The following is a 14,958-nucleotide window of genomic DNA, read 5'->3' as shown; positions in this document are numbered from 1 at the left end:
GACCTGTTCCTGGTTCTCGGGCCTACTAAGGTTTGTACCCTGCAGTTTAGTTAATGTGGCAAGCAACCCTGGCACTGTGGAGTGGCGCAATGCTTGCTGCCCCACAGGAGTAGGCACGGGACACCCTGTGGCTTCACTGCTACCTTGCTCCCCAGAACCATTCCCCCGACCTCGCCCACGGCCTCGTCCACGTCCCTTTCCGGGAGCCTTGCGCATTTTGAATTCCCAGTTAGAAATTGGCACTATATACCAGTAGCAAAAATTGTGGGTGCATGTAACCCCAATATATTCTTTGAATTCCCAGTCAGACAATGGCACTATATACCAGTAGCAAAAATTGTGGGTGCACGTAACCCCAATATATTCTTTGAATTCCCAGTCAGACAGTGGCACTATATACCAGTAGCAAAAATTGTGGGTGCACGTAACCCCAATATATTCTTTGAATTCCCAGTCAGACAATGGCACTATATACCAGTAGCAAAAATTGTGGGTGCACGTAACCCCAATATATTCTTTGAATTACCAGTCAGAAACTGGCACTATATACCAGTAGCAAGAAATGAGGGTATTTGTAACCCCAATATATTCTTTGAATTCCCAGTCAGACAATGGCACTATATACCAGTAGCAAGAAATGAGGGTATTTATAACCCCAATATATTCTTTGAATTACCAGTCAGAAACTGGCACTATATGGCAGTAGCAAGAAATGAGGGTATTTGTAACCCCAATATATTCTTTGAATTCCCAGTCAGACAATGGCACTATATACCAGTAGCAAGAAATGAGGGTATTTATAACCCCAATATATTCTTTGAATTCCCAGTCAGACAATGGCACTATATACCAGTAGCAAAAATTGTGGGTGCACGTAACCCCAATATATTCTTTGAATTCCTAGTCAGACAACGGCACTATATACCAGTAGCAAAAATTGTGGGTGCACGTAACCCCAATATATTCTTTGAATTACCAGTCAGAAACTGGCACTATATGGCAGTAGCAAGAAATGAGGGTATTTGTAACCCCAATATATTCTTTGAATTCCCAGTCAGACAATGGCACTATATACCAGTAGCAAGAAATGAGGGTATTTGTAACCCCAATATATTCTTTGAATTCCCAGTCAGACAATGGCACTATATACCAGTAGCAAGAAATGAGGGTATTTATAACCCCAATATATTCTTTGAATTCCCAGTCAGACAATGGCACTATATACCAGTAGCAAGAAATGAGGGTATTTATAACCCTAATATATTCTTTGAATTCCCAGTCAGACAATGGCACTATATACCAGTAGCAAAAATTGTGGGTGCACGTAACCCCAATATATTCTTTGAATTACCAGTCAGAAACTGGCACTATATGGCAGTAGCAAGAAATGAGGGTATTTGTAACCCCAATATATTCTTTGAATTCCCAGTCAGACAATGGCACTATATACCAGTAGCAAGAAATGAGGGTATTTATAACCCCAATATATTCTTTGAATTCCCAGTCAGACAATGGCACTATATACCAGTAGCAAGAAATGAGGGTATTTATAACCCCAATATATTCTTTGAATTCCCAGTCAGACAATGGCACTATATACCAGTAGCAAGAAATGAGGGTATTTATAACCCCAATATATTCTTTGAATTCCCAGTCAGACAATGGCACTATATACCAGTAGCAAAAATTGTGAGTGCACGTAACCCCAATATATTCTTTGAATTACCAGTCAGAAACTGGCACTATATGGCAGTAGCAAGAAATGAGGGTATTTGTAACCCCAATATATTCTTTGAATTCCCAGTCAGACAATGGCACTATATACCAGTAGCAAGAAATGAGGGTATTTATAACCCCAATATATTCTTTGAATTCCCAGTCAGACAATGGCACTATATACCAGTAGCAAAAATTGTGGGTGCACGTAACCCCAATATATTCTTTGAATTCCCAGTCAGACAATGGCACTATATACCAGTAGCAAAAATTTTGGGTGCACGTAACCCCAATATATTCTTTGAATTACCAGTCAGAAACTGGCACTATATGGCAGTAGCAAGAAATGAGGGTATTTGTAACCCCAATATATTCTTTGAATTTCCAGTCAGACAATGGCACTATATACCAGTAGCAAGAAATGAGGGTATTTATAACCCCAATATATTCTTTGAATTCCCAGTCAGACAATGGCACTATATACCAGTAGCAAAAATTGTGGGTGCATGTAACCCCAATATATTCTTTGAATTCCCAGTCAGACAATGGCACTATATGGCAGTAGCAAAAATAGTGGGTGTATATAGCCCCAATTCTATTGCTAGGGGACTTGCAGTGTATTTCTGGGGTGAAGGTGGGGGGGCACACCGTTGGAACGGGTATCGGGGGTATATATCGGGTATACGGGAATACACTGTCAGTGTATTCCATTCAGGATCCTGGGAAAGCTGGGTTGCGGCGATTGAGCCCGTCAGTGCCACGTTACACTGACAAGCTTCTCCCTGGAATTGAAGTTATTTGTAAGCCCAATATATTCTTTGAAGTCCCAGTGAGACAATGGCACTATATGGCAGTAGCAAAAATAGTGGGTGTATATAGCCCCAATTCTATTGCTAGGGGACTTGCAGGGTATTTCTGGGGTGAAGGTGGGGGGGCACACCGTTGGAACGGGTATTGGGGGTATATGTCGGGTATACGGGAATACACTGACAGTGTATTCCATTCAGGATCCTGGGAAAGCTGGGTTGCGGCGATTGAGCCCGTCAGTGCCACGTTACACTGACAAGCTTCTCCCTGGAATTTAGCTCTTACAAGAGCTGTTGTGGTTGTCTTCTCCTTCCTATCCTAGCCTGTCCCTGCCTATCCAGAATCTAACCCCTAGCTAACTGGACGGAAACCTCCGTCCCCGGTGAATTGCAAGCTCAGAATGACGCGAAGCTGGGCGTCGCTGTTCTTTTAAATTAGAGGTCACATGTTTTCGGCAGCCAATGGGTTTTGCCTACTTTTTTCAACGTCACCGGTGTCGTAGTTCCTGTCCCACCTACCCTGCGCTGTTATTGGAGTAAAAAAGGCGCCAGGGAAGGTGGGAGGGGAATCGAGTAATGGCGCACTTTACCACGCGGTGTTCGATTCTATTCGAACATGTCGAACAGCCTAATATCCGATCGAACATGAGTTCGATAGAACACTGTTCGCTCATCTCTAGTTATCATGGATTACTGATTTTCTTCAGATTACATTGTCCTGATTGGCAACCCAAAATAGTAATAGGAATCTATTGTTATATTGGGTTGTTAATAATATATGTATATGTCTGATGACTTTATTTACTTATCTTGTTGTGTGATTATAAGGACAGCTGCAGTTTTAATAAATTTATTGGTATACGTCTTACATACAGTATATTCCTGTTGGTGCAATTTATTCATGACCATGCATGTAGGTTTTCTAGAGTTTCAGGCCTATTATATGTAATATGCAAAAGCACAAAATCTACCACCACAATGCACTTTTCAAGTCATTTCTGTAGTACTACCACTCACCTTCCCCTCACTTCGATTTATGGCTTCCCGATTTCCTGTGAAATGTGTGCCCTTATCATGGGTAATTTCAAGCTTCCCATTAACACACCTGTCTCCCCAATAAACTTAAACAATAATTTTATACCTTTTATTCCCTCCTTATGCTGAAGGTGTAGGAACCTGTCACAGATCTCAGTGCTCAAGACATGGCCACATTAAAGACAACAATGACAACCCAATGTCTAAGCAGAATTAGTCCCCTTCCCTCCCTAGCTTTGACCCAGTAACTGAAGTAGATGCCTCACAGCTCCTTTCTTCTTCTCATCCTACTAGTTACACAAACAACCCTATTCCATCACTCATCTGGTCTCTGTCCCCTGCTTACTAAATGATAAGCCTCTCTTCTGGAATCTTTCCCTCCTTGTTCATATATGCCCCCATATCCCCCTACTGAACAAAATCTCCTGTGCTGACAACTACAGACCCATCTCTAACCTGCCCTTCATCCATCCTCACCTAATCCACTATCTATTTGCTAACTGTCTTCTGGACCGCTCACAATCTGCTTTTTGTGCACTACAATCTACAGAAATGGTCCTCGCAAATATCTCCAATGATATCCTGAAAGCTAAAGTGAACTATTCTCCTCTCATTCTTCTGGATCTCTCAGCAATTTTTGGCATTGTCGACCAGTATGTTTTCTTCAGTATGCTCCACTCTATTGCCCTCCAGGACATTGCTCTCTCTTTGCTTTTTCCCTATCTCATATCATCCACTGGTGCTATTTTCCCCCCTTCCTCTTGATTTTGGGGAGGTGTTTTTTTTTTTCCTTTTCTTCTTCTCTGTTTGCAACAAGGTTTATTCATAGGCTTATTATTCATTATTATCCACTTGCAGGATATTTTGGAGCTAATATTATTTGTTAGTAGTGGGGGCATGGTTTTTATTTTGCTTCATCAACATGTCTAAGTGAATTTTGTATTATACCTTTCATTTGGCATGAAGATTAATCCAAGTTTCTGGTTATTGGCGGATTGTCATACTGCCCAATGTGGTGCTTACATATCGTGTGATTTAAGAGTGGGCATGACTTTCCCTTCCTGAGCAGGGAATGAGGTGCCTTTCTTGCTGGAGTGTGTTCCCTCCTCTAATGTCTGTAATTGGGATTGTTTTAGGATGTGCCTACTTTTCAGATTAATTTACGAAGCAGGTATGATAGGTAACGGTTTTACCCATTTCCGACTGTGATCTTATGATAACATTGAATCAGCATGTCCACTGTCTCAGGGTTGCATTTGACTTAGACCTCTACTTCACCCCATATATTTAGTTACTTACATACTCCTGTCACCTGCACCTTAAAAACATCTCCAGACTCAACTGTTTTCACACTGTGGGAACATCGAAAATTCTAATTGTCACTCTTATTCACGCTTGTCTTAACTATTGCAATTTTCTTCTAATTGGGCTTCCTCTTACTAATCTCTCCCCTCTAAAATCTGTCCTACTTACAGCTGCGAGACTCATCTTTCTGTCAAACCAGAATACAGATGCATCTACTTTGTGCCAGTTGTTGCACTTGTTGCCCATCCCCCACATAAAAACTTGTAAACTTATCACAGTCACCCACAAATCCCTCCAAAGTGCTGCATCTCCCTATATCACCTCTCTTATCTATCACTCTAACCGTCCTCTCCATTCTGCCAATGACCTTAGACTTGTGTCCTTTGTTATCCGAACATCACTCTTCTGTTTCCAAGACATTTCTCGAGCTGCATTGGTGTTCTGGAATGCTTTACCCTGAATGTATTAATACCTAACTATGGCAGCTGACATGCCCTAAATTATAGCTTTTTAGGCAGACTTATCAGAGTACCTGATCAGATTGTTCTACACTTCCTATAAGATTAAGCTAACATTTCTTATCATAAACTTTGCTTTCTACTCTAATCCTGAGAATCTAACTCATCAATCCTGAAGTTTCTGTGCACTTCATGCACTCAGGACTCTTTTAACACACTATGAATCTATGTAAAGATTTCAAAAGTACCCCATCCCCACCTTATAAAAATACTTGACCTGCATAAATTATAATGCTTCCTCAATGTCCCCCACATAGTATAACGCTACTTAGTGGCTCTCACACAGAATAATGGCTTCCTAGTAGCCTCATACAAAATTCCCTTTTTAATGTCAACTTCCAGGTTGCCCCCCCCCCACAAATTCAAGTCCCCAAACTCCCTTGATTCCCCCCACCGTGTCACCCCCGCAATCTTCCCCCACCATCTCAAGCGCCATTCATGTCCCCCCCACAGTATCATATCCTCACCCCCAGTTGCCTCCCAGGTTGTCCCCAAAGTGTCATGCTTCCTCCCCTTCCCCCATTGCCTCCACAGTTACCTTAATACATAAAAACCTTAATACGCACCTTTCCCGTTACCCTATTCAATTCTCTCTCTGGTCCCAGATTCTTCTAGGAGCAACAGGCACAAGGTAAGTGACGTCAGTACATCACACCTCCTGATTGCAGGACACTGGGAGCAAAGAAGAGCCTCTGTATGATGAAACAAGGAGTGGACGGCTCCTTAATTCATCACTAGCTTCAACTCATCGGCGTCCAGATGAGTTGGAGTAGCTCTGGCCCACTGCCCTGAGCAGTGGGACAGCAAGTGTAGGATTGTCCCACTGTCTAAAGAGGGACCTGCTACCATAGTGCAAGTGCATCATTGACCCTATGGATAAAGTGGCCCTGCATGCACTAATATATTTACAGATACTGGCCGGTGACTGGCTCATACAACATCAGTTATATGACCCTATTAAATAAAAAATGGCAGAGCGCTGTGCAGTTAAAGCGCATGGACTCCATAGACAACAACGGGTCCATGAGCTTTAACTGCGCAGCACTTGCAGTTGCGCTGATATTCCGTTCGGCGGGGTCCTCCTGTGGACTCCTTCCAGATGGGAGGCAAGCACTAATGTGAACTTATTCGTCCTGCAGAACCAGCATTGATTGGCCGAATGCTATACAGTGTATAGCATTCGGCCAATCAACGCTGGTTCTGAAGCAGGCTCTTCTTTGCTAATCGGGAAAGCTGGCAGCTGGCATTATGCGGGAGCTGACATTTTCTCATAGGAATGCATTGACCAGCGTTGATTGGCTGAATGCTATACAGTGTACAACATTTAGCCAATCAACGCTGGTTCTGCTGGAGGCTCGTCTGTGAGGAGGCAGAGTCTAAGATAGGAGACCAGAATGGAGACTTCTGTGGTCCAATCTCCTCCTCCGGCAGAACCAGCGTTGATTGGCTGAATGTTGTACACTGTATAGCATTCAGCCAATCAACCCTGGTCAATGCATTCCTATGAGAAAATGTCAGCTCCTGCATAACGCCAGCTGCCAGCTTTCCCGATTAGCAAAGAAGAGCCTGCTTCAGAACCATGTTTACCAAGGGAGTCAATGCCAGATGCAACTGAATGGCAAAATTATTTAGGAGTTCTGAGCCACAATTTAAATAACCTGTATTAACCAAATGACAATATAAATATTTCCAAAATGCTACAACAACCAAAAGCACATCTCCAAAGCAAATCATTGTGATGGCAACATTAAACATTGTGATAGCAAAACTAAGCGCAGATACACACAGCTGTATTATGGCTCGAGTATAAAGACATAGTAGGACTTCCAAAGAGGTATGTAGGGTCTCTGACTTTGTGTGCCAAAGATTTACTGACATGTAAGATTTACTCTTTCAAATTTTGGACAAATGAAAGAGTAAACGTTTTTGCATCCTTAATTTACAGAATATCTGTGAACATATGCAGTCTGTTCAGTAGTTTGAGTGTTGGCTGTATAGCACCCTGCATTGCCAGGTGTATAATTCCTTAACTCTTAAAGGACAGAGTGTGGTTTAGGTGTTAAAGGGGGTTAAAGCTACAGTGACTTGGTTCAGCCATTACAACAACAACAAACATTTGTAATCCGCTTTTCTTACAACAGACTCAAGGTACAGGAAGTGGAGCTCCCGGCCATACAAGCTCCTTAAGTCCCTTAGTCTTGCAACACAAATAGCGTCACAAAAAAAAACTGTCCCTATTTGTGTCCTGGACACCTAGTAACAGAACAACTTTTGCATCAGACCCTTAGGACACAACAAAAATTCACCTAAGGACATAGCCCTATTTTTTTAAAAAATAGGGATCTTGTGATCTGAACCAGACAATGACAGCCGCAGGATGTCATTGCATAGTGTGATGTGGTCCAGGTTACTCTGCTAGTCATTTCCTTTGAAAAGAGAACATTTCTTGTGCGCTATTGTGGTATATATCGGGTGATCGATGTTCCAGAAAATGGTATCAGCGGAACTTCAGACCAAATTTAATTGGTACAAAATTAATTTGACACTCAAATCAAGTGATGCCTGGTTCACATCTGCGTTTGGTAACGAATCATGCAGACATGAAAGTAGATCATGAAGTATTTTTCTGTTCTCATGTTCTGTGCGGACACCGCGCATAGAGCACATGGACTCCATTATAGTCTATGGGGTCCATGTGCTTTCACTGCACACCACTTGCCAATATGTTTGCTATTCCATTCGGGGGGTTCCCATACGGACTCCCTGAACAGATTACCAAACGCACATGTGAACTAACCCTGAGTCTCACCTGAAAGACCTGAGACTGGAGTAACATAGATGTACGCTAGATACTTTTTTCAGAGAGCATATCAGTTTAGCAGGTAGTGAGTAGTAGTAAAAGAGAATGATAATTGGAAAAAGACACATTTTTTCTTTGATATATTGCTACATTTATAAGTTTATCTTATTCCATTGTACTCCTGATTTTGGAAAGTTTGTCCAAAAGTGAATGACCATTAAATGTCTAAGTAGTTCCTTTTAAAGGCCCACATCTTACATGTTGCTGGATTTTCTGATAGCAAATTAAAACTGTAACTACAATAAGGTTGGGACACAGCGTGACGTAAAAGCTGCAGTTTGGCCATGGTGGTGGTCACCACATCCCATCCACACATTACAGAAAAATTCACGCAGAGGAAACGCTGTGATTTCCAAAACCATTGTAATTTTGGAAATCCCAGCATGTGACTTATACCTATGAAAACGTTGGTGGTTTTCTCATAGGTATAATGAAAGCAGAAAGTCCGCAGAGGTTACTGTGAAAAGCGTTGTGGGAAAAATTGCAATATGCTGCCACCACAGTTGTATTTCCTCAGCAAAAATTGACATGCTTTGTTTTTCAGAAACTTAGTGTTTTTACCTGCCGCAGAAACTTAGCGGAAATAATTGTGACTACCAGCAAAGTGAATGTGATCCTGGCTAATTCCATTCACACATTGCAGAAAAAAAGAAAAAATAACAATCTACAAAAAAATCTATTTTATTTTATTTTTTTTGCTGTGGCCCACTACAACGGCCCTTAGTTGAAAATGAAGCAATAGCTAACTGAAAAATTCTGCAGAATAAAATGATGAGTGATTAAAAAAATAAAATAAAATTAAGCTTTTGCTACAAGAGGCCTTAGCCTTTAACTGTAAGTTAGCAATTTCAATATTGTACCATGCATTATCCAATTTTCTTTATTTTTTTATTCTTTTTTGCCAAATTCCCATTTTACAGTACTATAGCTGAGGAAAAAAAGTTTAATTTTCACATTTTTTTTTAACTTACATTCATTTCAGCATTACAATTTTTCATGTCAATCATCTGAACAAATTATAATAGTTTTCACTCCACTTATGAGATACAATATGGAAATGAGAAACATTTAGTTAGAACATCAGCGTCTGATAAAAGGTCGAGCCTCCCCGTCAGGGGTGCAACATAATATTGCTTTTGGCAGGGGGTCAGTCGTGCTCAACACACATCATCACTAACTTATTAGATCTTGAGGCAATTAGCCAAAAACAAACAGAAAGGACAAGCCTTGTATTGAACTATAGTAACCAGAAGAAAATGTCCCATGGCTTTCTATCATTGTAAGGCTTCATCAAAGACCAGTCAAAGTCTATTGCTCAAATAAAGGGTTTATTGTGCTCAACTAACATCTATACAGTATAAGGGCATTATTTTCATCTGATTCAGGTTACATCCTAACTTACCTTGCCATAATGAAGCAGCGGAAAGAACTTTTCACCTAGCCACTATATGTTGCATGATTAGTTTAGGATTAAGAATCCAATTAAGGGCGGCTCCTGACAAGCGGAGTTAAAGCTGAGTTCAGGGTAATGTATTGAATTTAATACGTTTTAATATGATTTAGAACGATAACATGAACAAAAACAGTGAAGTGATATTAATGGTTATCATCAAAGTTACACTACCTGAACTAACTATTTTCTAGTGGGAAATGGGCACCTTCAATGGAAGAATTTCCTTCACTCAATGACCAATGTTAATTTGCATTTGATCTGCAGTCTTCTAAAACATCTGAGTAATTCTTAATGAAAACTAAGTTCTTTGTTTCTCTACAAAAAGGCTACCATTCATACAATTTTTTTTTTTACCCTGAAGAACTTTAATGAATGTTTATGGTTAATGGCTTGTAGTTATGCTCGGAAGAAATCCAGAAACTATTTTGATGTGAAACTTAGTAATGTATCAACTAAAGCTGTATTCACATGACAGTGTATAATGGAAGCGTCGCACTTTTTTTTTTAATGGACGTCAAACTGCAGCATTAAATTTAATTCAAATGAATTGGGGCTTTTCATATGACTATTATTAAGATGGTCCATTGTAATGGACTGTCAAAATATAGGTCATGTCCTATTTTTGTCTGTTTTCATGGATCCCTCCATATATTGTATCGTATGGTGGATTCATGAAAACAGCCATGCCTTGGGTTAAAGATGGACTTTTTAAAAAATGGACGTTTTGACACCTGGATCAAGGGCATGAAGGCAAAGGACTTATTCACGTGACAGTACTATTTTTGATCTTGGTTAAAAGTCTGTTTTTGACAGGTGTTTAGCATCTATTCCATTTTTTTTCCATTTTCCAAGTGTCATCCATTTTGCATCTGTTTTAACTGTCAGTAAAAAAAACTGATGAATTTAATTGGTCTTTCTCTTTTGATTTAACTCACTGATCTGTTTTTAATGGATGTAAAACGGACATCAATCCGTCAGAAATATTAATAAAAGACATAAATTTTTTCATGGCTGTTTGGCATCCAAGGGGGCCAAATGTTTTCAAGGATCCCTCAAGGACTTGAGTCTTTCAAGGCATCTATGAAAACAGATAAAAAGAGGAGATTTTAAAATACCATGTGAATATACACACTGATATCAATGTGTTCTAAAAATGACTGTGTAATGGCTGTCACAAATGATGGTTGTCACAAGACTTTTTTTTGATGCTTGTGTAAATATGGCAAAACTCAACATATTAAAGCTAAAGTGTAATTATGGTTATAAAGCTTTACCAGTCTCTCTTAAAAGGTCATAACTAATAGTGAGATGTGCTGTGAGGAAGGTGTGGATAGTAATATTTAGTAATGTTACCAGTAGATACCAAAGCCTCACCAGCCTAGGAGCTTAGCAGGTGAACATTGGAATCTGACAGTTGCCTTCCCTATCTCCTTTGTATCCACTGCCATCCATTCAACACAGACTTTTGGCTAAGAGAATCATTAATACAGTTCAACATGTCAACTTTATCAGGCAACTACATGTCCCAGTGTTCAGAAAATTACATTATATTGGAATACAACTGCAATAATCGAACTCTGGATAACACGTGCCTGTTTGACCAGTCCAACACTAGTATTAATTACATTTAATATTTATTTCTTTTATATCAAACAAAGCTTAACAGTTGTTTCAATTGGAATTATTTCAGAAAATACTCCCGTAAATACAGTAGATTATCTGTGGTTCTAGCACCCCTTCTTTTTTGTCAAGTACCTACTAATAGGTAGACTAGTAAGACTAGACAATTCTTAGTAAGTGGCCTGCACATAAACAGATATCTCTCTCCCATCCATGTACAAGATGATCAAGGTAGTGAGAAGGAGCGCCATAACAGGCATGTGACAGTCATATTAATAAACAAGAACATTTTTCCAAATAAATACAAATGAAAAAATATTCTTATGGGTAGCGCATGACATGTAAAGAAAACTAAATATAGTGTGCATGCTTAACTAATGGCATCTAAATATAGCAAAGAAAGTATAAAGGATATATGGGAGATGCCTTTTATATTAGAACGATTTGAGGTTCAAAGATAACTTAGTAAAACTAAAACTTTTTAGCCATTTCAGAAAATTAGACATACATGTTTCCATGAAGTAAACCATATGAAATCCTTTGTTTAGAGATAAAAAATATCCCTAAGACTTGCATCACAAACATAATATATGTAAAATATGTATAATCGTGCTAAGAAAATGTCATTATCCATTACATCATTATCTAGTGGCAGATAGAATGAAATTGTAAACCACTGGGAAAGAGACAAATGTTGCAAAATCTGTTTTATGTACAATCTCTTGTTTTCTTCTACAAAAACTAACTTACAATAAAAATGATAATTGACTTTCAGCTACTGTTGTAATAAACAAAAGAACAACCTTTGAATATAACCCAATGGGGCATCTACTATTGTGCTAGCTGTCCAATGAACACAATAAAGAAATTAATTCACATATCTGTCTCACAGCACAGCTAACCCTATTGAATTAACAGCAATGCAAACACCAATAATGCTTCCCAACAATTGTCATGGCTACATAATCTGTTTATAATGTGGATTCTTACTTCAGTTTACTCTTAAAGTGACAAGTGTTTTTGCAAATATGTAAGTAACCTGTCAAAACCAGAAATGTAATAAAGCTACTGCATTAATATTCTGTACATATATTATTGTAACTATTGCATGATTCAAAATTTTATATGTTTTTATTGTTTACTAACCTCATAGTTTTTCGCCTATCCCCAGAGTGGGCTTGTGACTGATAATGAATTCCACACATCTGGGTGGGATTGTTTCACTAAGAAAAATATGAATTTCTGCAAGCCCCAAATGAATAGGGCAGTCAGAGAAATTTCTAGCATATGAGGGGCCACACGGTGGCTCAGTGGTTAGCACTGCAGCCTTGTTCTGGTGTTCAAATCCCGCCAAGGGCAAAAAACCATCTGCAAGGAGTTTGTATGTTCTCCCCATGTTTGCATGGATTTCCATATTTCCATCCCAAATTCCAAAAAAGACATACTGATAGGGAAAAAATGTGCATTGTGAGCTCTATGTGGGGCTCTCAATCTACATTAAAATTTTTTTTTCTAGCATATGAATAAAAGCGGGCTCATTCAAAAACCACTGAGATTTACGTACAAAGGGTGCGTGTGGAATAGCCTTTCCAAAGGCTATACAAGTATGTACTTAGTTAAAAATGACTTTTCCCAATGATAGAGCCCCTTTAATTGATATACTGCACTCAATGCATTTAAAATTCCGTGATCTTTAGTTGTTAAATTATAAACATAATCTATTAATCATATTTCATAATGGTCATTGCCTTATTAAAAATATAAGTGGCCATTGTTACTGTAATACAATTTGTTGAAAAGAGCAGCCACATCCTATTAGATATCTGTCAGTATTCTTGTAGGTTAGATTGCACTCCTAACTATAGGTGTATACACAATGCTCAGTATACATAAGTTACCATGTAGTGCTGTATATATACCTATGACTAAGAGTGAAATGTAACTAACCTAGTCACAGAAAATAGGATTACCGTATTTTACGGACTATAAGGCGCACTGGACTATAAGCCGCATTGCCCATGAGCGCCTTATAGTCCATCTCGGTTTATATATAAGGCGCACCGGACTATAAGCCGCAGTCCGGTGCGCATTATATCTTATTGAAAGCGGCGGCAGGCAGACTTTGCCAGCGGCCGCTTAACCCCCCGCGTGCCAGCCGCTTCTATTGGAAGCGCTCGGCAGGCGAGGAGGGGCTCTATCAGCAAAATCATGCTGATAGAGCCCAACCTTAAACGTTAGGTTAAACTACCCCCCCCCCCCGTTTTAAAATAAAAGCCTGAAACAGAATGTGAAACTTACCGAGCGGTGTAGGGTGGGCGGGCATTCAGGCCTCCTCTTCCTCCGATGTTCCGTCCTCCTCCGGCGCTCGCAAGCTGATAATGGCCAGGGCACATGCGCAGTAGAAGCATTATGATATTGCGCATGCGCCCCGGCCATTATCAGCGAGCGCCGGAGGAGAAGGACGGAACATCGGAGGCAGAGGAGGCCTGAATGCCCGCCCTCCCGCCCTGCACCGCTGGGTAAGTTTCACGTTCTGTTTCAGGCCGGCGTGACAGCAGGGCTGCCGGACACTTCCTATTCATTTCTATGGGAGCCGACATGCGAGCGCTCCCCATAGAAATGAATGGACTGCTTTTTTCCATTCATTTCTATAGGGAGCGCTCGCATGCCGGCTCCCATAGAAATGAATGGGAAGTGTCTGTCCATTCATTTCTATGGGGAGCGCTCGCATGCCTGCTCCCATAGAAATGAATAGGAAGTGTCCGGCAGCCCTGCTGTAACGCCGGCGTGTACGGCTGTGATACACGCCGGCATTCGGTAGTGTGAATGCACCCTTACGGTGCCTTTTATGTATGTATGGAAGCGGCACGCAGTCTTTGCCGCCGCTTCCATCCATATATAAGCCGCACCGGACTATAAGCCGCACTTACGATTTCTGAGGAAATCGTAGGTTTTTATGTGCGGCTTATAGTCCGGAAAATACGGTAATAACGGATGTCTATAACTGAATTCAGCCAATGTCTGTTTCCTTTAATTTCAGTGAATTCATTTATAGTGAGTACAAAATAGGTGAAGCAAAACAGTGAAATAAAAGCACTACACATAGATGACACCATGTTGCTCTAGACCTTATTTACACATATGCGTGGCATACACATTTTTTTGTGGAGTCCATGCTTCTCCATTTATTTCAAAGTGTTTATTCTGATGTCAATGTTTTTTGGGGAGCACAAAAACAACATAGGCATGGCCTTTTATTTCCAAGGATGCATCACATCAATGAGAGTCTATTGGTCCATAAAAAAAAAAACAACTAAACAGATGATATCTGTGATTTCTTTTCATGGACCTAGAGATATGCAAAATATAGAAAATGAAAAAAAAAATCTGTTTTTCACAGACATGAAAAACAGATCAACTACAGACAGTATACAATCTGCAAATGAGCAGTGAGGGATGCTGTCTGTGGAAAAACAAGGACCTCACCTCAATATGATTTTGGGGTCCCAATGTCTTTTCAAGGTGACAGGTAACCTTAAAAGTGAATCTATTTGACTACAAGCTGTCACCCATAGACAGAGTAGTGTAAAGCAAGTAATATACCAGCAATGAGCCCCTTAGTCATCCGTTAGGATGAAATAAAAA

This window comes from Leptodactylus fuscus, chromosome 4 (genome assembly GCF_031893055.1).
Source record: "Leptodactylus fuscus isolate aLepFus1 chromosome 4, aLepFus1.hap2, whole genome shotgun sequence".
Classification (NCBI taxonomy): domain Eukaryota; kingdom Metazoa; phylum Chordata; class Amphibia; order Anura; family Leptodactylidae; genus Leptodactylus; species Leptodactylus fuscus.
Note: the sequence above shows the minus strand (reverse complement) of the source record.